This window comes from Adiantum capillus-veneris, chromosome 11 (genome assembly GCF_014529385.1).
Source record: "Adiantum capillus-veneris isolate H3 chromosome 11, ASM1452938v2, whole genome shotgun sequence".
Lineage (NCBI taxonomy): Eukaryota > Viridiplantae > Streptophyta > Polypodiopsida > Polypodiales > Pteridaceae > Adiantum > Adiantum capillus-veneris.
In genome coordinates, this window is record NC_140941.1 from 64,901,060 (window position 1) to 64,928,448 (window position 27,389).

The window sequence follows — 27,389 nt, forward strand, 5'->3', positions numbered from 1 at the left end:
TCCCCGTCTCCACTAAATTTTTGTGTGAGCTTGGCTTTTTGTACTGCCTTACTTCTAGGCTCTCTATCAGGTGTGTTACGCATATTCTCAGCAATAGATCAACCAATAGCTTGAGAAAATGTTGCCAAGTCACCTAAGTGAGCAGGCACCGTGGGTGAAGGTGCTCCAGAGACTACATGTGGAGTAGGTATTGGCATTGGGCTTGGCATGTAGGAAGCCCTTGGGTTCCACGTTGGGTACGATGTTGTGCCATGTGGTGGCCCAAGGTTCATATGGGTGGCCCTAGGCATAGCAGACGTCGGATGTGACATGCTAATGCTAGCTGGTATAGTCCCACGGAAATAAGAACTTGGGTGTTGTGGTTGTGGAGCATAGGTTGTTGAAACAATGGGAGGGGTAGGGACTACATGAGTACGAGGACCCATGGGTGTATACGATTGGTACACACTTGTAGGTACTGTTGCAGGCATTGAGCTACCATGTAGCGGTGCTTTACTAACAAATGAGGTCCATGGCATGTTTCTTGGCATGCCCATCATTAAGATAGGCATGGTAGCCGTGGTGTCATCAAGAGAAAGATGAGCTAGACTTAGAAAGGTAAAGCTATCAATTGTGAGCTCAGATTTCACTGAGACACCTGGAGAAACAACATATGGAGGATCCATCGGACTTACCGAGGGAGTCTCCATTTGTGATGAGGTTGGTTGTTTAGCCTTCCCTGTATCGAAGAATCTCATGAAACCCGTTGAAGGCATGTTGATCCCCTTGTTCTGTCTCTCTAACTCAATGACCCTATGGATGACTTCACAAACTCTTTGTTGTTTATCCTCCACACTAGTAGCACCCATTGTGGATTGTAGGACATCTAACCAACCCAGGTGATAGGTGTGACCTGTGTATAGGTCGGTTAGAGTTTCCGTTTGTAGTTTGTACTCCCAGTTCTCATTTAAGAACGCTCCATCTAGGATCGAGGTGCTAGGGGTGTCCTTTGAGGTAGATGCAATGTTGCTTTCTAGGGGTGGGCCCTTAGCGATTGCTAAGTCAGGAGCACTCGATTGCTCTCTTAGCAAGGATATTGACATAGGGGCTTTCACTTTTAACTCTCTTTGTTGCTCCGCTTTGCATAAGCTCTCGACTTCCTTTTCCCTAGCCGCAATGATATATCACTCAACCTCTTGTACTTCGGCAAGGCTTCTACCATCGGGTAATATAACCTCGGAGGGGAATAGATCTGAAGAGTCAGGAGGTGTAGTGAATGAAGTATTCACGTGCACATTCTCTAAGGGCATAGGGTCTACGTTGGTCATGAATGCAGAATTTACTTCCCCACCCCCCTCATTTACATCATTAGCTCCATGTTCGGAGTGAGTGGCTCTACTAAAGGTTTTCTTCAAACGGCTAAGCACGCTCGGCCCAGACTGTGGGCCCATGGCATGCATGTCTTGGCTTGAGCTATCGGGATTAGGCATTGGGAAACCCTCCATGACGTCGCAGTCAGAGGAAGAGTCACTAGCCGCTATGTTCGGGTTTTGGTTTGTACTACCTTGAGTCCTCGCCGCGAGGGCCTGGAATCTAAGGTAGGTGGATATTGAGAACTCACGTTGAGGAGTGCAAACAACAATGAAAATGAATGCCTCTATAGCCTTACACCGATCACACCGTCGAAAAGAACAACAGTTGCACCGTCAAATTCACTTATGTTAAAACACTTGTAAATCTTGGAGAAGAACAGCTTAGCGGAAACCACACTTGGGATTAGAAGAATTAGAGAACATGAATGTATATATTGGCTCGCGTTGATGTCCGTAGAGCATCCATATGCTTGATTCCGATAAGGAATGAGCAAATTACAAGCATTTGAAGTTCGAGGGTTTTCAAAAAGCTCCAAAAAAGAGGTCTTTGGAAAGTGTCTGCAGGTGTGCAAATAAATGCAGCTTTTAAAGGGGTATTTTTTGGCTCTTATCCCAAGGTATTTTCTCTCCCCTCTTAGCCGACTCCATTTCCCCCTTTAGGCACCTTTTTATTCGTCCATTTTGAACCTTTTTTGGGTTAAAAATGGGCTATCGGCCACTTTTTGACCAAGGCAAGTGGGGGGGACAGTGTCCGGGGACCAAAAAATGGGCAGGGTGCCTGTCCAGGCAGTGGAAACACAAATTGGGCACCCTCTCCTCTCCCCAAAGCCCACGCGCTCTCTCAAGCAAGGCCAAGAAGCTCCATTAACTCCTTTGATACACCCTTAGGGGGTGCCCAGTGCCCACTCCCCCCCTTATACCCTTCAATTTTCACATGCTCCCTCCCATGTGGGGTTATTCCATTGCCACTTGGCATGATCTCCCCAACTTCCCCATGTCCAAACCTGAAATTTCTGTTTTGCCCCCAACTTGAGCCATTTTCTCGGAGGCATAGCGAGTGACCCCGACCACCAAATATAGCACCGTAAAACATGGCTTGGAGCTTATTACCCCGGCTAACTCTATAAATTTGTAAACATACCATTGCTAAAAAAATCCATCAAGTCGGCCCACTTGCTATCTTCCCACGTGCATCCGCCACCACTTTTTAAGTGAAAAACCATCCACTTCGAGTGCGTGTAACTCATGATGTCGGAGTCCGATTTGTAAGCTATCAAGCACGGCTAGGAATGCTCATTAAAAACTATTTTTTGAAAACTCAACCAACAGCTTGATCAAAACCAAGCCTTTGTACATAAATTCTACAAGAGCACTCCAAAAGCTCAAAGCATTATATACATCTATGTACTCGCGGCTAGTGAGCAAGCTTTTTAGCATGGATTAGCAACTTCATTTCCACCCAAAAAATTCTTGATAGCATAAGTCAAAATTATCTTTAGTTGCTCCGTCTCTAGCACACGACCAGAGCGCAGATGCACGTGCCTTTGGCACCCCACAAGCGTCGGCAAATAACCTCGAAGGTTAACCGCTTACTTTTTTAGGCGTCTGTTTTCACTCGTTTTTTTTAATGTTTTTTAATATATTTTTATTTTTTTTTAACGATAGGTTTTTTTATTAAAGTGTGTGATAGCTTGAAATGAACGTATCACTCAGAGGGTCGCGGTGTGCTTTACAACACAATGTTCGATCACCCGAAGCTCCGTTGGTCTTCAAAAAAGGTCGATTTTTAGCTACGTGTGAAGCTAAAATACATAACTTTAAAGGGTATCTAAGGCCTGAGCCTAAGCGTGAGCTTGGGCTTGGGTCTGTGCTTAGTCTGGGAGATATTCCCGATCCCGGTCCTACCTTTATTTATTTATTTATTTTTTTGGGATAAGGTCGCCGTGGCCTGCGCACGAGCACACACACACTCTTCCTACCTACTTACAGCTAATACACCTACTATTACACACTAACACACTTTATTAGCTCTAACAGATCTACTTCCTACTTACTGTACCTTACATTACACAAAACTAACAACCTTATCACAGAGAAAACAAAAAACGGTACCTTTCAAAACTTCATTAACAAAGAAATACACAGTAGAAAAAACAAAATCCTTCTTCTCAACACACACACCTTCCCTCCCTACCTTTCCTACAATTGAAATTGCACCACAAAAGAAGCACAGAGTGCCATTCAAGCTTAGTGTATGGCATTCCCCGGCAACGGCACCAAAAATGTACGTGTTGGTCGCACGTGTCAATACAAGGAACTTGCCAATACATTGTGTGCGAGCCACAGATGGCTCCAAGCATGCAACTAGCCTAAACTAGTAAGCTCAAAGATGGTGATGGTGTGTCACTCAATGCTCTACGCTTGCTGTCGTGGAGGATTCTTCGCCGCGAAGAAGAAGGAGCCGCCAGTACGCCGCGCTCAACTGCTTCGCCGTTGTCGTCCTGCCATCACAATGCTCTCTCTCTCTCTCTCTCTCTCTCTCTCTCACACACACACACACACACACACACGCACACACACACACACACACACACACACACACACACACACACACAAAGAGGTGAAGAAGAAGAAGATGGAGATGGAGCAAGAGCACTCTTCAATTGCACAAATGTAAGAATGAGTGAATTTTAGGTTTAGTTGACTTTTATATGAGCTAACCCCATTCACACTTGGGCGTCCATGCTTAGCCAACTAATCCCTTGAATGTTCCAGTTACAGTGCGCCTCTCATCGGTGATCACTCTTACCCTTTTCCTATTGGACCGACAAGCCTAGTACTTGACTCTACCAAATAAATAATACGGCATTTGTCTTAGGTGATAGGAATGTGCGTGAAGGTTAACAAGAAGATCTCAAGATCAAGGTCTTTGGACATAAATAAGAATTACCTTCATTGTTATGGATTTCTTCAAGCACACTATGGCATCTGAGATGATCTTAGGATGTCCTTTCATGAGGAAAGCAAAAATGGTGCATGACTGGTCCAAAAACCATGTCTACTTGTAGTTCCAAGATTCTTCATTTGAGTGGATCTTGTAACTAGTCGAGCACATCCTCTAGGAAATAGGTTTATAATTGATCATAGATCTAACACCACAGTTCACTCGGCCCCATTACAGTATTGTTACACATGTAAAGCGGACACTGATGTTGGGGAATATTATCCTTATATGGATGTTCTACCTGGGATGACTGAGTCTAACAATGTGGGTTGGGTCCACTTAGCAGCAACCATAGACACTTGGAGAAACAGGGGCATGACTTGGGTAACACCTGACGGGGATGAAATGCCACCAATCATACCCTTAAATATGCTAGAAGCAATGCATAAAGCTTCTGATGACCTACAAGATGAAGGTTTGATTGGCATTGGAGCTAGGAGCATCTGGGTAACACTATAGCCCACACAATTTGGGGTCAGAATCATCAATTGAAATTGACTATGAGGATGAAGAATTTGAGTTAAATCTTAGTGAAAATGTGGAGACAAACCATTCAGGGCCCAGTGGTAGCCTAGATGACAATCTATCCAAGAGAGCAGAAGACAAGTAGCAATTCATCTAGTGACACTTCACTAGATGATCGATCGTAATCAAAAATTAGACAAGAAGAGTAAGAGATATAAGAGGTGACGATATCAAGCAATGCAAGCTAGAATAAATGAAAAGAAATCTACCGCTGTCAAGAAATTTGCGGTCTTGCCAAGAAAGCACCGGGCTTATGGCTGTGAGAGTTTGTGAGAGAACTGGACAAAAACTATATGAAGGAGTTAAACCATAGATGCCATGAAGACTAGGGTTTGGAAAGAAGTACAATCAAAGAAGCCCACCCATTCTCTCTTGCACTCACACGCACAAAGAAAGAACACAAAAGAAAATGTCAAAATAACACAAAGATGAAAACATCAAGGCTATGGTCATATCGTATCATGGGTAATATGAAAGGGTTAACAGATGAGTTAATGGCATTCAATCTTGGCTGGCCAAATAGGCTACGAATTGTTCTTTGGAATTGTAGTTTTGTGCTTACCATAATATATATATTTTGTCTAGTGATTGGGATTAATTGTGTGTACAAATCCTCTTGGTTCATAGCAAGATAACTACGCTTACGTCAAAAGAAAATTTATAGTCTATGAGAGGTAGTATGATGGGATCCGGTGATAGAAGTATTTCATTGAGCCTTTCTGGGCCAAAGAGAAACACTATACGTTGTTGAAAGTGTATTTTATGGCTAATCCATACGTTAATTCTAATAGATCGTACAGAGTGAAAGCGATAGAAATTATCATCATGTGGGTTATTCATCTAGGATAGTATGTGAGAAACGTAGATATGAGAGAAGAGAAGACATGAGAAGTTTCCCTCCCAAGCCCTATTCTTGCCCGTAGGCAATAAGGATACTGCGGGGAGAGATGTACCTGTAGCAAGGAGAACCTAAAATTTGTAGAGAGGATGAATTACTAAGAGTGAAAGAGATAGATTTGGTTAAAGAGATGAGATTAGATATATATATATATATATGTTGGATTAGAGATGAAAAAGAAAACAACAAGAAATCAAGAAAACATCAATGTAGAACACATCTTACTTGACAAACCCTTCGACACCATTATTGATGGAGAGAGAAGAAGAGTGGAGAATTCCACTTCGATTGATACACCAAGTGTAAGACCTTCTTTGATTAGAGTTGATCTTCCAAGGTTAGCTTGTTGCAAGAATGGCTAGTCTTCTTCTAGGAAAAAGTGTAGGCTTGGGCTTATGTTAATGGCTAAGTACAATTAGGCGTTACTACTCACTCCCTCATGAATTCCTCTCACCAATGGCTTAAATGCTTGAGTTCCTTTCAAGGAAGAAGAGGTCCCCTTTTATAGGTGAAGGGAACCCCCAAGGGTTTACACAAGAAGAGAGGAGCCAGTGTGAACAAAAATTGGAAAAGTTGGAAATGAGCTGTCTCTGCATGATATGGGCAAACTGGGGTCCAGTATTTTGATCATATCTCCTCAATCGTGGCTCTAAATAAAAAAGTAAAAATATGGGCAGAAACTTCAGCTCATTAGCTACGATTTTCATTTTAAAATCATTTTCCAATTCGGATTGGAACCTTGTGTAAAAAATTCATCAAAATAGGGTCCATTTATGGCAGCAAAAGTCTTCATGTGGTCTCCTTAGCCTAGACTTTCATTTAATTCCAAAGGATACATCATGCCATATGAAAGCATGACATTGCTCCTTGACAAAGTTTTGTAATCATGCTTGCAATAATGCATTAAAATAAGTGTATCTTTGAAATCATGCCACCTAGTGTCCCACTAGGATTTGATTCTCTCCTAGTAGCTATTTAAAAAGAAATATAAGAAAAATATGAAAAATACATAGAATATATATATATATTGTGGTTTACCCTAAATATAGGATCTAGCTAGGGTGTGAGATGATAATGAAATAGTAGAAATAAAGAATCAATGCTTTTTGCCCCAAGTTAAAGAGGCGGAGCTATTGATGCTTTTCCCATAGTATTTTCTGATGGTAAAGTAAGGATAGGTTACCTTTGAGAAAAATAATAGGATGAGATAGAAGGTTTATTATTATACTTAAATATGCATATGTACACTATAGGAAATATAATTATGTATCTAAAAAAATACAAGATAGATCTTGTAGTATGCGTTCCCACTATGTACGTGTCACAACACGACACCGCAGAATGGCTTAATTATATAGGGGCATGTGATGCTCATCGGAAGTTAGTAGATAACTTAGGTGAATACCTTCAAAGGGTTATGTGGTGTAGTCCACAACCCATTGACATTTCACAACTAGAGGCTACAGAGAATCCAAAGTTGAGCCGTACCATAAGGAGACGACAAAATCAAGAGTTAGCTCAACAACAAAAGGAATCGGAAGTGAAATCACAGTCCACAGAACAACATGACCCCACAGACTTACACCCTGCACCTGAACATTTCAAATCCTACACCACAGAGGAACATAAGGTTGTGTATACAAAGGCTCAAAGAAAACCTATCGATGGAAGCAATGGAGTCTATGACGGTCGAGTGATAGTTAAGGAAATAGAGTTAGCAGACCCAAGAGAAGAATCCAAACGTGTTTTCATTGTCAAGATCTGACAGAGACTGAGGAGTCTGTACTGAGGGATATATTTGCTTGGACATATCATGATATGAAAGGTGTCCCACCTTCCGTGGTGCAACACACAATCCCCATGAATAGCATGGCTAAACCCATTCAACAACGACCCTACCGAATGAATCCTAAATAAGCAAAGATCGTTCAAGAAGAGATTGAAAATCTTGTGAAATACGGATTCATATACTCTATTGAGCACTCAGAATGGGTGTCTCCAATAGTGATTGTGCCAAAAAAGAATGGGAAACTCATGGTGTCCGTGGATCTCAAGAAGCTCAATGCCGCCACTAGGAGGGACCATTACCCCTTGTCATACTCAGAACATGTGCTTGAAAAAGTTGCACAGGGAAGGAAGCTTATAGATTTTTAGATGGGTACTTTGGCTACAATCAAATCACAATTGCGCTAGAGGACCAAGCTAAAACAACCTTTATAACCAAATTTGGAGTGTTCGCATTTCATGTTATGGATTTTGGCTTAACCAATGCCCCGGCTACCTTTCAAAGATTAATAAACACTGATTTTTGAGGGAGTTTTGTGAAGCTTTCTTAGATTACCTTTGTCTTTATTCCTCTTGGAAATAACATCTATCATGCTTACAAAAAACATTTGAGAAGTGCAGATTGTATCTCATCTCCTTAAACCCTTTCAAATGACAATTTTGGGTAAAACATGGAGTCATTTTAGGGCATATAGTGTCCAAAAATGGGATTTCCACATATGAGAGCAAAATTAAAGCCATTGTTGAATTGCCACGACCTACAAAGTATAAAGGAGTTTAAAGGTTCATGGGCCATGTTGATTATTACCGACAGTTTATTTTAAACTTTGCTGAGATGGCTTGTCCTTTGTACAAGCTTCTTATTGAGTTCCACTGGACCGCAGAGTGTGACCATGCCTATGAGTTATTGAAAAAGACCTTGACTAGCGCTCCTATTCTATGAGTGACCGACTGGTATGTAATTTTCCATGTGCATATCGATGCATCAAACTTTGTTATTGGGTGTGTTCTAGCTCAACCAGGAGAACATAAATTGGACTACCCCATTATCTTTGCAAGTCGTCAATTGAATGATGCCGAGAGAAACTACACCACAACAGAGCGAGAAGGTTTAGCTATGATTTATGCAGTAAAGAAATCCCGCTACTACCTTCTTGCCAACAAGTTTTTTTTTAATGTGGATCATCAAGCCTTGTTGTATCTAGTAAATAAACCTTATTCCACGCGAAGAATTACACGATGGTTGTTAATTATCCTTGAGTTTGATTTTACCGTTGTAGTGAGACCTGGTAAAAAACATGTCATGGCAGATCATTTGTCTTGCATACCCAATGGTGAAGCCCCTATAGGAGTCAATGATGAATTGCCTGATACTTCTCTATTCCTAGTCTGAGACCATACATGAATGGAGTGAGAAGATTGTGAGCTTTCTCATTAATGGTTTTCCACCCAAAGAGCTTCGTAAGGACATATCTCAAAAACTGTTAAAAGAATGGGAACCTTATTTTCTCACTGCAGGATTCTCTACAGGCTAGGGAAGGATGATATTTTAGATGTTGTGCCCATGAGGATGAGTATTTATACATACTGCAAGAAGCCCACATGGGTATAGCCGGAGGACATTTCTCAGGGGAACTAACAACTAGAAAGGTGTTGCAATCAGGCTATTGGTAGCCTACCTTATTCAAGGATGTATCACTTTTTGCAACAGGATGTGATGAATGCCAACGTTACAAGATCACACAACGAAAGAATAAGATTTCCTTACATCCTGTTAAAGTGACTCAACCATTTGAAAATTGGGGTTTGGACTTTGTAGGCCCAACTAGTCCGGCAACTCCTAGCACTCAATCTCGATATATCATCGTTGCCACTGACTATGTAACAAAGTGGGCGAAAGCCAGGGTGACACGTAAGGTTGATGCGAGGTCAACTTCCAAGTTTCTCTTTGAGAACATTATTACAAGATTTGGTTGTCTATTTGAGATTGTGAGTGACAATGGTACTCATTTTATATATGGAGTGATAAAAGAACTCACTACCAACTTCATGATAGCTCACCAAGTCCACGCCTTATTATCCACAAGAAAATGGCCAAGCTGAGAGCACCAACAAGACCTTAATCTCTATCTTGACCAAAACGGTGGAATCTCATCGCACAGATTGGGATTTAAAGCTGACTTTAGCTTTATGGGCTTATTGTACTGCATACAAAATTGCTATTAATTGCACACCGTTTAAGATGGTGTATGGCCAAGAAGCGGTTATGCCATGGGAGTTTGTCATTCCTAGTCTGCGAGTAGTTTCTCAAGAAGGTTGGGATGGTAACCCCTTAGTTGAGCGATTATATATCCTTGAAAGTCTACATAAGGAGAGGCAATTAGCTGTGCAACATGCACTTGTGGAGAAAGATAGAAGGAAGAAATGGTTTGATTGTCATCTAAAGAACAAACATATCAATGTTGGTGATAAATTCCTTATGTATGGAGTACGTAACAAAAAGAAAAAGTTGAAATATGCGAGAAAACGACCATATAGAGTATGTGAAATCACCCCACAAGGAACCATTCATTTAGAGACTCTAGATGGAGTTGAAACCATTGGATTCGTCAATGGGATTAAATTCAAAAGGTACTATGATCCTCTAAGCCAGGAAGAGCTACGTGCCATCCATCAAAAAAAGGCAGCCAAGGCACAAACAAAATTGAAGAAGATACAAGCTCAAGCTAAGGCTAAAGAGCAACAACAACGCATATGATGCCAATGAGAGGCCAACCTTGGAGTTACACATGCATTCCACGTTGAAACAGAGGATGATTGGTTGTACACTGACATGCCTCTACAATACCCTATTGAGCTAAATAGCGCCTATGGAAAAGTGCTATATAATGCCTTATTGGACACGGGTGCTAAATATAATCTCTTGTCATATGGAGTTTGGTGTCAATTAGGGAAGCCACCTCTATCTGAGAGTATTATCCAACTCAAGGGTGTCAACAAGATTTTTGGTATCTAGAACACTTCTATCACTTATAACAATGGGGTTGTAGCTCAAGACTTTTTTGGCATGCCTGATGGAACTATGGAGAGGGCAACATAAACCTTGGATGCATGTGGATGTTGGAAACCAAATGCACTATTGATTGGGTACTGGTATTTTCATGACACGACCACCGACTCTTACCCCTATCCTTGAAGCAAAGTCACCTACGTTGCAAACTCTAGCAAAGTTGCAGGATAGCCAAGATTCAAAAGTGGTTAACTCGTCCTTGTTAGCTGCCCATGAACCTAGCACTTCAATCCTTGTAGTTGTAGCAAGCAGTAATATTGCAAGTACTCAACCTACATGACCTAAGAGTATATACCAATGGGTCCCCAAGGCCTTTCTTCAAGATACCTCAACCCTTCCATCCATTTCAAGAAAAACTTCTCATGGAAAACCAAGAGCGCATTCTAGGAGAGTCAAGACCAAATCACGATGGATTCCAAAACGACTATTAGAATCCCAAGGCTACTATGATGGAAATGATCAAATTTGGGTACCTAAACATAAAATGTGTCTTTCCCTATCACCTACAAAACCATGTGAGCCAATCAGTGTAACTCCAGGGCCAATGGTAGACCGTGGAAAGGGGAAGATCACAAAATGCTACACACCTATTCTACAGCTAGTTTGGGTTCCAAGGCAAAACCAAATTATTCCACCTAGCTCAGGAAGGGGGGAATCCCATGAAGCTTCTAACTCCTCATGTAATGCAAAAGCTTCTCCACAGCCTCCACCTACAATAGTAGACCTCCATGAAGCTACAAAACCCACACCTCCCAGTGTTCAAGAATCACGTGATGAACCACTTCAAGTTTGATCCTAGGAGAGTACCTTACCACCCTTGCAACTCGATGAGGCACCTAAGGTAATAGAAAACTACTGGCAAAAATCCTCACCTATTACCAAATGGAACAATTGGTTTCAAAGGGTGACGAGCACATTTCAAACAGTGTGACCTACCCAAGGAAGGGGGGATCCCTCACTCCCGTCAATATTTTGGATCCCAATCCTCTTAAATTTTATTTCTTGATAACTAAAATCTACAATTGAGGAACTGTATATACATAGCCTTATACTAGTTCTAGCAAACAAACAAAAAAAGATAACAAATAGTGAAAGAGCAAGAGAGACTAGCAATGAGAGATCACCCTATCAGATCATACACATAAGTCCAAATTCACCATGTCACATCAAGCAGCACACAAAAACAACTCTTATGTTTTAAAGACCTAACCAAATCTATTTGTATTCTCAGAGAGGGCTAGTTCGCCACAGACATGCGCTTCTATTTTTATGGAAGGTACCCTTTTTATTTTTCTCAAGTGTTTCACATCTGCTACCCTTTACTTTCTTGCGAATGGGATTTGGTAGAAAGACTTGCACGTGAAAGAAATTTTGAGGAGTTAGAATGGCTGATATGTCTATGGATAACTAGTGATCCCTACCCAGTGGTGAATGTTTCTCCAGTGGCACATGCTTTTTGCACAAGATGAGTATCCATGGCATAGCGAGGTTCTTAATTAACATGCTTGTGCAAGAGGATGATGAAGAAGAAATAATAGAGACCGAGGAAGACTATGGCCTCACGGAAAATGATTTTGTTTATCTAGATGATGAGGATAGAGGCCTAGCCTTATGGATGCCACCCGGTTTATATAATATCCTCTTTCCTTGATTCTAAAAAGGATGATAGGTAGGTAGGTTAGGGGTCTGGATTGTGTTTTGAGTTTGTTTTCTAGGAGTTTTAATTTTTTCACATTGACATGCCTCCTAGGGGTATAGTGCCTTGTTGTTTGATATTGTTATGTAGGACTTATATGGATTTCCATCCACATGGCTGAGGACATATTTTTTGACAAAATGAGCAACTCCATACCTCCAGGTGTACTACTTTCCATGATTCATGCTTGTGGATATGTATAATTGTTAATTGTGGTTTTTCATGGTTTGTTTGAGTGCAATATTATGTTTGTTATCTGCCATTATAGATGTATAAATTTGTCTTTGCTTAAGTTGATTGAACTAGAGTTTAATCTTATAGATGAGCTTTGAGATTAGGAGACCGTGACTTTAGGTTAACTCATTTACTTGACCACTAGTCCTAGTTGATAAAATTATCCGCATGTTTGAGACCTTCGGAATGTTTTAGGCATAGAGAAGCTTGCTCACTTAAACAACAAAAGACACTAGTGAGAATACCAAGGAAATAGAAGCAAAAAACATAAGTGCCACAAATGAAAAATCTTACGCTGGAAGAGAAAACCTGGCTTGATTTGGTACTCCACTCGCATGTATGTCTATAGTACTAGAGCCCTAGAGGTTCCCACTGTGGGCACTTTTCCTTGAGAAGCAAAAAGCCCCATACATATAAAATAAGCACACACATCAAATGATTGTGAAGCAAAGTAAAAGAAAAAAAAATGACATTTAAAAGACTTCCACCGAGCTTACAGTTAAAATTTCAAGCTTTTGTTTGGAGTTGTGAGAGCTAGTTGGCTAATCAAAGCTGAAAAGCACAATCAGGGAATCTTGCATTTAGATAATCTTCTTAGCTTAGCTAGTACTAGAGTAGTTGTTTTAACCTTAGTCATAGCTAACTAATTGATAAACTCACCCATAAGCCCAAAACTCTTGATTAATTAATTTCATCAAAGTCCAATTATTTGTCCTTAATGGAAGTCTAGCATTTCATAAATCTTGCATACTCATTTCCACATGTACTTTACATTCCTCTCATGATTTATTGCTTTGCGTTGCAGATTCAAATCTAGATGATCTACAACATGGACAAAACAGGCTTTCTCTCACTAGCTTCTGAGGGTAGAATCTACATCAGGAAGGGGGGCATGTTACACCAAGCGATCACCACCACCAAGAGACCACCTTTTATGTAGCCATGGGCCGGGCTTGTCGGACCCACTAGTAGTGTATTATGTTATTGGCCGGACTTGTCAGTCAGGTATGAATGGTTAATAGTGATCGCCGATGAGAGGTGCACTCTGAAACTGGAACCTATAATGTTTGGGTAAGATTGGCTAAGTGTGGGCGCCCAAATGTGAACAGGCAAGCCCATATAAAAGTCAATCTAAACCTAAAATTTCACATTCTCTCATTTGCGCAATGCAAGCAGAGTGCTCTTGCTCCATCTCCTTCTCCGTCTCCTTTGTGTACTAGTGTGTATGTGTGCTTGTGTGTGTGTGTGTGTGTGTGTGTGTGTGTGTGTGTGTGTGTGTGTGTGTGAGAGAGAGAGAGAGAGAGAGAGAGAGAGAGAGAGAGCGGTAGTCGAGCATTGCAGCGGCACGACATCGGCGAGGCGGTTGAGTGCGGCGTAGTAGCGGCTCCCTCTTCTTCACGGCGAGGAATCCTCCACAACACCAAGCGTAGAGTGGTGAGTGACACACAATCGTCATCTTTGAGCTTATTGGTTTAGGCTAGTTGCGTTCTTGGAGCCATTTGTGGCTTTCACACATTGTTAGGCAAGGCCCTTGCTTCGATACGTACACCAGAAGCCCACAAAGACACTCCTTTTTGGTACCACCTATACATGCCATCACCCTGATGGGTTTGTAGTGAAAGCATTAAAACTAGCAAAATCAAGAGCCTAGAGGTCCTAAGAATAATAGAAAATTCAAATGAAAATTCCTTTACAAATATTGGACTTATTGCTACCTTTGGGGATTTTGTAAGGCTAGAGTGGGAACTACCTCTCCAACTATATTAGCAACACTTACACTTTGTCATGACAAGGTGAAGATGGTACACCAATCCCAATCATGTAGTGGCAAATATTATAACCCATCAATTCTCTACATGTTCTAGGAAGCAAGTGAACTTTTTAAAATGCATACATGAGAGCCTCAAAAAAATTCCAAATTGGAAGGGAGACAATGTCAGCCAGATTGGGGGAGGAGAATCCTTGACATGGATTTCATATCATGCATTAGGCATGTCCAATAGCCTACATCCAACCCATGAGGAAATGTTTTGGCTCCATCCAAATGATGAGGAGCAAAGAAGTCCCAATTGCCAAAAACCAAGTTGGCTAGAGATCTACAAATTATTAAATTATTTTTTCCACAAATGAAAATATGGAGCAAGAGAGTGACAGAGATGATGATACCAATGATGATGAGGAAAAAGGAGATGCAACATTGCAAGCTAGACTTGAAAGATATACAATGAAGAAGATGGACATTGCACAAATGATTAGCTATTGCAACAAATTGAGAAGAGAAAAAGATCCACTATGGATCATTAGAGCCAGAATTAAAGAAGAAGAGGAAACATGGCTCAAAGTTAAAGAATAACAAATATTCAAATGAAAGGAAGAAGCTAGTAGGAAGGTGGAAGATGAACACCATCACAAAAACATACCAATACCATCTCCTCATTGACCACACTCTCCTCCTCAAAAACAAGGTGGAAACTAGGACAAAGATCATGAGAAGAACCATATGAAGGAAATGGGGCAAACTGAGAATTTTGGAGTGAGCAAGGGAGAACCATTTCTCAGCTTACACAATTAAAGGTGCAATGTCATCATACAAGCCATTATTTCCACCAACACAATAGTTTAGGCCCTTCTTTCTACAACCCATGAAATTTAGGCTTTTTGTTGTTCCAGTATGGGATATCAAATTTCAAGCAGCAAGGGTGCGATCTATCATAGATTATATTTCCTTCTTCAAAGAGAATACATACTTGCTCATGTTAAAAAATGAATTGGATCATTAGAGGATAAGCTACTACAAGACAGTGTGAAGTCCATTGAACAATAGAAGCTTGCCATAGCGAAAGCTATTGAAGTTAATAGATTATAGAAATAAGTAAAAGAAATTACAAAGGATATTCATAAGAAGAATGCAAGTATGGCTATCTAAGATACGGAAAATGCAAAATTGTTACCTATCATCGATATGCTCATGACACAAATCATTAGGGGATTTTTGGGGTCTCTTTTGGGCCATCTAAGAATATCTAGCTCAGCCAAACGCTTAAATAAAATGTCTTTTAAAGAAATATTTTGATATAAATCAAAATTAGGCAAAGGAACATTTGTAAATCAGAATATATCTTAGGACGTGTATCTTTGTGAGAGTTTGTGCCAAAATAATAACGATCTATATCTTGTCATGATTACTTCAAGCTTCATGGCAGTAAAAATACTTTTATGCGGCAAAAGATTAAACTGGTGGCAAATAAAAAGTTAAACTTTAGCTTTTATAGCAATTTGGTTGCCAAATCTCATCTCCCTTCTCTATTCGTAGAATGGAGAACTTTCTCAGGGTGTTTCATCTAGTTTCAACACAAACATAAATACAACATTCATATTGAAATAGATGAAGAATACGAGCCTTTACAAAAAAGAAACAGAGCCCATAATCTCACATCTAATCGAAAACACACTTGAGATGTTTGGGTCATTGAAATTTAGATTTACGGTGTGATGGAAGTATATATCCAATAGATCCTTGCACATTTTCAACTCCTAATTTTTTTTATTTTTGAGAAAAAAGATCCTTCTATTAGTTACTAAAACTGCCCATAGGGCTACAACCACCTCTTCAAGAGAGGGCTACAACAACGATGGTGGGAGACTCTCCCATGAAAAAACCAGCATATGTACAATGGGGCTAAATCAAGAAATGGGGGGAGGGAAAAGCCACACAGGTGGTCGGTAATGCCATCGGAGTACACCCTAGACCATGGTGTAGAAAGGCCCACGATGCCAGAGTCGAAGGAAAGCCTCTCTGCGCTCCCGCATGCGGTCGGAGCTGCCTTGTAGTCCCTCGAGCTGTCCTCTGAGAGAGTGGATCAGCTCTAGCCTGAAATCGCGAGCAGTCTCTGCTGGTGGCACGGGGCGAGCCTCAAAGATGCGAAAGCAATGGGCCCGCCAGATGAACCAAAGTGTCAGGCCATTGATGAGCTCCCAACACTCCTCTCTCTCACTGCACCACTCATGTGGAGTAAGCTCTATAGCAGGCTAGAGTGTAGGTCGCCTCTCCTGCATCACTATCATCATGTTGGTGGAAGATAGCTCAAACTAAAGTGTCGGGCCTGAGAGGGTGGACCAAGCCGCTTCTCCCCAAGTGTAATGTCAAGCCGTGGAGAGAGCAGGCATCAACCGCAGAACTTGTAGCCAAACCTACTGGGCCGAGGGACAGTCCAAAGATAGTGACACTGACTCTCCACAAGGTGGTCACAATTTTCACATGCAGCTGAGAGACCACTATGCACTAGCCAGCTCCCAACTACTGTAGCTCTGTGTGCGACCAGCCACACTGAAACAAGGTGACTCATCTCGGCTGTCTAGAGTCCCACAACCTCTCCCAAAATGCTGCCAAGAACTCAGCACCCTCCTCCTACCAATGAGGTGTTGTAGCGGGGAGGGCCTCTCTTTGTGCTGCTAGTCTATGGCGTCCCAGTCAAACACTGTACTGAAAGACCATGCCATGATACACATTTGTATGGATTAGACACTGCCACACATACATAAGTGGTAAGACCTCCTAAAAAACATCCTCCATAGCCCGCTACCCCCAAAACTGGTATCATTATTTTTTCACTTATTGCCATAAGGTTAGGAAGTGAATGACAGTTTCTCTTCTTTCATTACGTCAATGTCAATGTGGGGAAAAGGCCTAACATCTACAATTCACTATTAGAGTAGTCGAAGGAAAAAACAAACCCAACAAAAAATTAATGTTACTTGTTTGTTTGTGAAGTCAATAATTAGGCAACAATAAAGTAAGAGCCGTAGCTATGAGTGCCACAGATGGTTCAATGAGAGGTATGGGCAATGTTGATACAAGTAGAGGGAATGATTCCCACACTCCTTGGCAAATGTATGGCTCACATGTAAAGGGGCTTTCCTAAAACTGAGGAGGTGTTCATGCAAAAGAATGCCTCTGTGGTTTTAGGAAACAAAAGTTGTGCTTCACATGTAAAGGGGCTTTTCAAATTGGGCCCCTCCATAGCCACTCACCAGGATCCCACTGTACTCATGCTAGTGGACAACACTCCCAAGCCCACAGCCTCCAGTGTCCAATCTTAAGAGCTGTTGGGTCAGGGTCTATGACACAAGTCCCCCCACAGATGCCCACTACTCGGATCCTCTGAAAACAGCACTCTGCTACCTACGGGGCCTCTAGTGCAACTCGCTGAAGGCGTCCCCCACCCTGAAGCTCGAAGAAGAGGGCTGGGATAGTCTCTGAGCAGGCCCTGACTGAGATGAGAACCTCCAGTCGTGTAAAGGCTCCCATCCATCGGGGTGCTACTAGCTCGAGAGGCATGAGCCACTCTGCTGGAGCTCACTCTGAGATGTCCTGGCACATGCTCTACACCCCTCTCATGCCCTGTAGTAGCTAGAGACCCTGCACCTCCGCTGACAAACCTGTGAACTCTAGCTAGTCACCTAAAGAGCGTGTTGGACCTGTTGCCATGGGACCCCAGGAAACATGAGGCCGACTACCAACCAAGTGGCCTCTCTGAGTGCTGACCATGGGGTTCTAGACGAGGGGCTGTCGTAGGTGCTCCTCCGTGCACGTAGGCTGTCTCTGCTCCACGCCACGCCGCAAGTGCTCCCAAGATCTAAGCAAACTCACAGTGAAGCGTCCTCCAGTCTCCTGCTCAAACCAACTCTACGCATCTCTGTAAAGATCCATCTAGTCGAAGGTTGCCAAGGCCTCCTCCCTAAGGCACCCTAGCACGAAGCCGCTGTATCAAGAACTCCTTCCAGGGCTCCTTACCTGGAAAAAGTCCTTTGACGATGAACTTCCTGAGAAGGGCTCTGCTCTTTTGTGCTGTACCAATGATCCCAAGCCCTCCCTGTGAACAAGGAAGAGTGATGACCTGCCAAGCCACCTTGGCTCAGGCTATCTCAGTGTCACGTCCTGACCAAAGGAATTTCCTGATCAGCCTCTCTACCTGGTTGATACAAGAACTCGAGAAGATCCAGAAGGAAGTGATGTACCACATAGTCACCAACAACACCTGGTTGGAAACTACCACTCTGCCAGCCAAAGAAAGTCGTGTTGAGATCCAATGTAACAACTTTCTCCTGATAGACATGAGAAGGGGAGCAATCTGCTGCTCGAAGACAAGTCCAAACCAACCTAACAGCCCAAGTACCGAATTGAAGTCCTTGGGGAAATCCACCTAAAACCCTCTCCTGGCATCCAATCTGGCACAGGAGCACTACCAACCGAGAAATCCACTGTCTTTCTCCAGTTGATCAGTGCGCCCGATGCACAACAGAAGGTCTCTAGAGCCTGCTCACACCTGTGAAGGTTGGCCTCCTGGCCTCCTGGCCATCTAAGTACAAGGCTGAGTCATCGGCAAACTCAGCATCCAGTAGCTCATCTCCCCGAATAGGGAGTGCTAATCCCCGTAGACCAACGTGATGCAACACCAAAAACCTGCTCATTGCCTCCACATAGAACAGAAAGAGGAAGGGGGCAAGAGGACATCCCCGTCTGACCGAGCATGTAATCATGAAGCGATCACCTCTACCTCCTGCCAAGAGTACCTGACTATGAGCATGTCTGTACAAAGCTGACACCCCTCTGATCCAAGCATCTGAGAAGCCCGTCCTACATAGAGTGCCCTCTAGAAAGTCCCAGTCAACTCTCTTGTATGCCTTCTCAAAATCAAGAAGAAAAATCACGAGGTCCTCACCATGGAACCATGATAGGGCAGAAGCCTCCCAAAAAGTAAAGATGTTGTCAAGGATACTGTGTTCCTTGACAAAACCTGTCTGAGTCCCATGTATAAGTCTCTCTAGAAGTGGCTGAATCCTCAAACTCAGAGCCTTGGCAAAAATTTTGTAGGCTGAGTTGAGGATGGTGATGGGGCACCACTGTTGAATCTCATCCAAGGAGCCACCCTTCTTGGGAATGAGGTAGATCGGGCCCTCACTCATGCTGTTAGGCATCACTCTAGTGTGCAAAATGTACTGAAAAGAACTGTAGAGATCTGGGCCAAGCAGGTCCTAGTACTCCAAGAAAAAACTCGGAGTCAACCCATCCTCACCTAAACAGCTACCACAGGGGAGGGCCCTAAGAGCCGTGTGCAGCTCCTCAAGCTGAAGTGGCAGCTCAAGCCTCTGACGCATCTCCTCAGTCACAAGACAAGGCATCTGTGCCCAAACCTACTCCCTGCATGCATCCTGATGCTCTGACTGGGACTCTGCAGACAGTAACTCACGATAAAAGTCAGTAGCAACTCCATGCATATCCTTGAGCTCAGAAGCAAATGACCTGTCGAGCCTCCTCAACTGACTGACCTTGGCATGCGAGTGTTGAGGTCCCACTGCCTCAAAGAAAGCACCAGTCACTTTGTCGCCCACCTAGGTCCACTGAGATGCCTGTCGGTGAAAAGCAAACTCATGTCGAGCCTGTTGTAACTGCTCCTCCAACCAAGGACTGTCTGGCTGCTGCTCCTACATCCTCTATAACAAAGCAATGCCCCGTCTGAGACGCTGCTCCGCCTCTCTCGCAGCAGCTCGGTGAGCCAAAGACTCCTGGAGAACAAAAGGCTAATTTGAGCTAGGCATGAGGCCACTCTGTCAGCAAGAGAGTCCTGCCTGTCCAAGTCCTCTGTCCAGAGAGCCTCTACCCTCTCTCTGAGTGCTGAGTCCAACAAGACCCTCTCTGGGATGCGAAGTATCGTGCTCCCACTCCTCTGCCTGTCTACTATTGTGAGGATCACTGGTGCATGGTCCGCGAAGGAGGTCCCTGCCAGGATGCCCACTGTCCCTCCCAAGTCATTGAAGTGGTCACTAGTGTAGAAGAGATCTATCCGTGATAGATTCACTTCTCCCACTCTGCGGTCCGATTGAGAGAAGGAAAGGCTGTTTGGGGGCCTCACAAAACCATAGTGCTGCCAAACATCTGAGACCCTCAAAGTCATACAAAACCTCTCCCAAGCTGCCAACTCAACTCCATGCACAGTAGCATGGCTACCACCAATCCTGTCAGAAGGATCCTCTAGCATGTTGAAGGCCCCTGCTACGCACCAATGTTCTGCCTGCGACAAAGACTCAACTATCTATGACCAAAACTCTGCCCAAGCACTCGCCACATTGGGTGCATAGATGTTCAGGAAACCCACTAGGCCACCTTGAACCTGCATAGTAATCCAATGAGCCCTGCCTGGCACAATAATCCCTCTGTCCACAATGGCCTGCTACGAAAGAGTCCGCAATAGTCATACATACCCCACCCTGGATGCCTCCAGGTCCAAAAGCAACTGACCAAAAAGTATCATATCATCCACGCAAGAGCTAACCACAACGTCTAATGCGGCTCTCACACAGATGGTGCTCTTGAAGCACAAGGAGATCAATCTCTCCTCCCACACAGCAACGCTGAAGCTCCTGATGTAGTCGGCCCTGCTGACGCTGAAACTGGGGCCCACCTAGTCCCTGCACGTTCCATGAGACGATCCTCATGGGGAGCGAGAGAGAACAGATGCTGTCACATCAGCTAGACGGGATATCTTCAAGGCTGGCTTGGATGGGGAGTAATCCGCATCCAAGCGTCCTCTAGATAGGCGTGACTGCAACAAGTACCTGGTCCAAGCCCAAGTACAGCGAGTCGTACATAAAGCAACCTCCTCTGTCCAGGAGTCCTCATGAATGTATACATAGGTGGCAAGCACTGTGTATTGGCAAAGAAGTAAACCACAATGTGTCTACATCCTGCTGAGTCTGGAGGTGTCACCAAAAACTTGGCCAATGGCCACAAAGTCTGAAGCATGTCTGTAACTCCTAGTTCTCCCATGTGGTGAGAGAACTCTAGGACCTGTGTGTGTAACCATCCCAACACTGAGTCGAGATTCCACTCTGTCTGGTCTCTACCGCAGAGGGGGAAGAAGAAGCCAACTGCTGAGTCCAAGGCCTCTATCCCCCTAGCGGCAAGGAAAAGAACATGGATCCTGAAGCAAGCTGCCTCATGGTCTGCTGAGGGGTCGCCGAGAAAATGAGTGAAGCCGTAGTCGAAGAAGTCCCATCGGCGCCAGATCTCAATGCTCATCAAACCGCGAGGGAAAGCTGCAAGGGAAGATGTTTGTACCTGTAGAGGGGGCCGCAAGAAAGGCTGTCCCTCTCTCGCTAAGCGACTCGTGGCAAAGGCGCTGCCAAGAGATCTCCTAGCCGCAAGAGAAGGCCGACTGTGGAACTGAAGCAAAAGGGGGGGGAGAAGGAGCTGGGGGGAGCGGTGGAGAAGAGGGGCGGGAGGGGGCGACAGAGGTAGAGGGGCGGGGGGAAGAGGAGGCAGAATCAGGAGGCGGGGGGAGGATGAGGAAGAGGGAGGGAACTCTGGGGGGGGGGGAGGGGTTGTCGAGGGTGAAGCTGGGGTGGGTGCTAGAGTAGGGATCTCATCCTGCTCAAGAGGACCAAAACGGTTCCCCGTGGGAACCCACTCCTGCTGAGTAGGCGCTTGAGGACCACTCTAAGTGCCAGGTTGATGTTGTGGCCCCTGTCATCGTCTACCATGAGCCTGCTGCCATCCCTCCTCCGCTGGAGCCCCAGGCTCAGAGGGTGGCTCTCCTTGTGTGCTTTGTGTCTAGTTGTGTCTACCGGCCAGCCTTTGCAGGCTGGGGCTGAGGCTGTGGTGTAGGTCGAGGCCTCCTCCGTGGACAGACCTTCGCACTGGTTCGGGAGGCCCGAATACTCCACATTTTGTCTAAACCAACCCCCTCACCCGAGACAGAAGAATAACCTTCGGGAGCGTGTGAGTGTCTCTAACCAAAACGCGAACTGAGGGAATGTCAGTCGCCTTGGCAGCTACTAAGGCTACCGTGCGAGGTGTCTCCAAGACAGTCCCAATGGCTGAGCCCATCCTGGACAAAAGTGGTAAGTACTCCCTCTGCAAACCCAGAAAGCAGACAGAGATGGGGTCGTATGCCTCCTCTACTAGAACATCCGAAGCAGGGTCAAAACCATGTCTCCACTGTCAAAAGTGGGCACGTGCTGCTCGGATGGTCAATGGACTCATGGCGATGACCTTGGACGCCATCTCGGAGGTCTCAAACTCAATCTAATAGTAACCTCGTCCGAGTATATGTACGTCCAAGATCTTGCCCACCTCTGCGAGAAGGCGGGCTTGGAGAAGGTCATGTAGCTCTCCTCTGCTAGGTCGGGTGCCGAGAATCTTGCAGATGACAGAAATCACCTGCAATCGCTCTACCTCTGCGGCTAGGCTTGCTTGCTCTGTTGGCGAAAGAGAAATTCGAATGATGGGCTCATCGGGGTTGGGCGAGGGGGCTTCAGACGAGTCCCTCTATGATGGAGCTAGAGCCTCCATCTGTGTCTACTGCTGTGGAGAAAGAACGGGCGGCGGGGACAATCTATAAATGAGTGCGCCGAGCACTGTCCAAAAAAGTCAGTGCGGCACGAGCCAAATTGCAGGAAGCTTCGGGGAAAAATGTGGCACGACAGTATAGGAAGTGGGCGGGCAACACGAACGGGGGGTAGAGTGGGCGGGCAACGGGCGAGCGACCAGGGACAACAGGGCGACAGATAGAGCGAACAGGGGCAGCGGGCGGGCAACGCGAACGGGGGGGCAGCAAGTGGGCAAGCAAGGACAGCGAGGGGGCAGCGGGGGCAGGGGGCAGCGCAAGGGCAGGAGGGGGGGGGAGGGGTAGCAATGGTGCAGCAAGGTGAGGCGAATAGCAGCAGCGAGCGCAGGACTTACAAGAAGGGTTCAAGATGTTTGTTGTTGAGGATAGATTGGATTTCAACTCCTAATTTAATATATCCTTCATCTCTTTTACAATTTGTTGGAGATGGAGCAAAGGGTCTTTATGGCTATTGTTGCCATTTATTGGAGACATCAAAGCAAGTTATTGTTTTAAATCAAAGGTTGATTGAAGAAAGCGCTATTTTGAATCAAAATCATCTCTTAAGAAATCAAAAAGTCAATTCCTTGACTGAGACTATCTCTGATCTAGAAAGAGATTTGAAAAACTCTTGTATTGAGAATACTCCTCTTAGCTTCAGAAAAAGATGTCGATTAGTTTTGAATATTGAAAAATTGAAAGCAGGGAGTGGTGGACTTAAAAGAAGAATTCGACCCATAAAGTAAGTTATAATTCTCTTGCATTATTCCTTTTAAAAGCTTGAACAAAATGTTTGAAAAGTTTCTTTTTTTTTCTTACATACCATGCTTCATGTCCTTTTTCCCACTTTGCAGAGATATGATGCATCCTGAAAAAGAAAATATTGATCCAATCATGGCAAAGGACTCTTATTCTTCTTTGATCTCACCATCTATTGCTCAGGAGCTTATTGAATCTTCCAAATTCAAGAAGGTGAAACAAAATGTTATCCATGAGTTCATTAATGAAGCACATGTTAGTACTTCAATTTTCAAAAGGTCATTGATGATAGTGGTATAAGCAAAATGGGCTACACACAAATTTTTAAAGAAATGAAAGGCATACTCAAAAATAAGAAAATCTCTTCATCTATATTGCCTACCCCTGTTAGAATGAAAAAGTCAAGAAGAATGATCAACTTAAAAGTTGCAGATTTTTTGGGTCCTCCCCTACACATTGCAGGAGACTTTTTTGCAAACAAGAGAGTGGTGCACTTCAACAAGTTCAACAATATATTTCTCAATTTAGAGAATCTTCAACAACAAATGGTCCATTTCTATCTAATAACTCCGGAGGAAGTAGATAGAAAACTGATTTTTGTATTCAAGCTTGATAAAGGTGAAATGTTGAAGCACAAAAAGACTGAGTTGGATGTCTATAATTGCAAGACTCCAATGTCTCCTACATAGATAAGAATAACAAAAATCATTTTGTGAGATATAAACTCAATGGAATATATGTGTAGCTTACCTTGAGCAATAAAGAATTATGACCAATCTCACTATATCTGGACAATATATAAACCATGGAAGGAGTTCTTTTGGAGCTCTCCTTGCATTGATAATTTGAGAAATTGCACAGTCTAAAATGAAAACCTCTAGTTGGAATTGTTCATCAAGTTCATATTATATAATACTGCAAAACAGTTCTGACCATTCTATCTACATCATCAAATATGTAGCAACGACTGAAATCTAGCTACTTCAGAAACATTAGGTGAAATTTGGACTCACAAAGGGGCCTTTTAAGGAGTTTGACTTTACCTCTCTCTACCAAAACGGACGCATGGGTAAATTTTCGCAAACAAACGCCAAAGTTGGTGGAGGTTTGACAGTTAGAATGTGCTCTTCAAGCTCTATCTACTGATATATAGCACTCCATGAGATTCCTCATATTTTAGTGAATAAAAAAAAGAATCTTCTGAAATATGAGGAATCTCATGGCGTGCTATATATCAGTAAATAGAGCTTGAAGTGGGCATTCTAATTGTCAAACATCCACCAACTTTGAAATTTGTTTGCAAAAATTTATCCATGTGTATGTTTTGGTAGAGAGAGGTAAAGTCAAACTGCTTAAAGGGCCCCTTTGTGAGTCCAAATTTCACCTAATGAAACAATTACCTTGCAAAGAACTGAACAAAAGTATCTGATAGATCTGCATCTCTACTCTTCAACATTTCAATTTCTTCATCTCTTAGGGTATAGCCTTCTAGATGTCCTTGGTCTGCCACAAACAGTTTGACATTTGATCCCAAAAATTCCAATCTTTTGATCATAAGGTTCTCTCTATGAAGGATCATTGACTGTTGATCTAAGGTTTGCTGTTTCAATTTATCTTCTTCCTTTCTTCTAATTTTTTTCTCAATGAATGTGAGTATGTTCTATTGACCAATGTTCAAAGAGCTTTCAATCTCAAAGAAGATGAAATACTTGCTATTCTTGCTCAAAGATTCAATTTCAATGTGGGTACTGATGATGAGCCAATGAAATATATAGACTTTGTGGAGCAAGAATCTACATTACAACTACCTGAAACATATTTCAACGTAGCAATAGCTCTTAGAATATGTTTTGATAAGGCTGTGGAATATTGTGAACCTACTAAAGAAGTGTTTCTCTTAGTAAAACAAACTATTCAGGACCCTCACTTTCCAAATTAAAAAGACAACGATGCAAAGACAAGTACATTCCAAGATACCGTTCCAATTGTAGAAGGGCCACTGAACCATGAGAAGATTGATGGATCCATCAACATTTGGAATGAAAAACAACTAATCCATGATGAATACATCAGTGTAAGACTTTTTCACATATTTGGTGATATTTTTTTGATGTATTTGTCCCATCTTAATTTCATTTTTGTTTTGAACGCACAAGCATCCAAAGATGACATTTTGAAGAGACTAGGAGGATCAAGGGCACTCAACCTTAGTAGAGATGCAACTTTCAACTGTTATATAGGAAAAATGGGGAGTCCATATCTTTTTATATTCAATTCAAAGTATTTTGTGGATGCATACATACCAAATTTTTCTTTGAAGACATTGTCAATATATTTGGGTGGCTATAAGGTTCCTGCAAATAGCAACAAAGTCATTCTTCTTGAAAGGAATACTATAATCAATATTTTTGGGTATGCTCATGGTCTTGAAGAATCCTTAGTTGGACATTATCTAACATACACATGATATGTGATTTTCATTGGAGAAAAAGATCCAAGAAGGCTGACATCTGGTGGTAAAATACATTTGGTATGACATTCTGATTTTGAAAGATTTCAAGACCAACAAAATACATCAAAGGATGCTTTCAAAGACGATGAAGACATAAAAGTACTTGAAAAGCTTCTATAGAAAGCAATAAGTGAATGTATATAGAGCATGTACATGGTTACTCTTCATTTTTCTATTAGCTGGTCATTAAGAGCCCAAACTTTGCAAGCTTTGGTTCTAGTTGATCTCCATGAATCTAACTTTTGTTGCACACTAAAATTCTTCCAACATTGTCATCTTTGAATTTGTTGAGATATTTTGATTGCATGTGATTGTCTTCTTTCTTTTAATACTTTGTTTCTTTGTTTTTGAAGAATAATCCTTCTATAAAACTAATAGAAAACCTCTTCATAATTGTTGGCTCTAGTGGTTCCACCACCATGTCGTGTATGGCAAAAATAAGCTCCTCGTGCTTGATCATGCGATGTTTCCATTCCTTGTGTGCTCCATATTGCAAGATATCCATATGTTTTTGCAAACCATGGAATATGATTGTATAAAATATGTTGTAAAAGGACACTATATTAAGACACATAATTGCATCAATGTTTATAGTAGTCATGTAGTTTGTGTGTTTCTATCAAAATAAAATAGAATAGAAAAACGTACAATGTAATGTGTTATGTTCTAAAATGACCAAGCCTCTTGCATGCTCTTGCCAAAATCTTGGAGTGCAAGCCTCAACTTTAAGTTGTCCTCTTGAGTCCATGTTTTCTTGTCAAATATACAAAAAATTTCATCCAAACATAGACATACCTCTTCTTTACAATTCCTAGCTTCACATGTATCAACATGATCTTAAAATGCACAATGTAACAACTTCCATAGGTTAAATATAATTGTGGAGGCTGACACCTTATCATGGTTTGATAGAAATCTCTGTGCTTTAACACCACCAATTGATGGTTTTGTTGGAACTTCATGTGATGATGGTGATCTCTTAGAGCATTTTGTGATTTTGACATGACCTCCATGAAGTCCTATGCCAGAAAGGACTTCTTTGATTTTTTGAATGCCCTCTTTTAACGCCTTCTCAAGTTTAAGATTCCATGAAAAATGGATATACAAGTAAATTATTTTCTCTACAATTCTGCGCAATGCATGTAACGTACAAATATGTACATGTGATA

The 27,389-nt window shown here is 42.7% G+C and overlaps 2 pseudogenes; both read left to right on the forward strand.

Annotated features, from left to right (window-relative positions):
• The first annotated feature begins 23,807 nt into the window (after nt 1-23,807).
• Nucleotides 23,808-24,397, forward strand: LOC147447357 (uncharacterized; annotated as a pseudogene).
• A 376-nt stretch (nt 24,398-24,773) lies between these two features.
• On the forward strand, nt 24,774-26,340 carry LOC147447358 (uncharacterized; annotated as a pseudogene).
• The last annotated feature ends 1,049 nt before the right edge of the window (nt 26,341-27,389 follow it).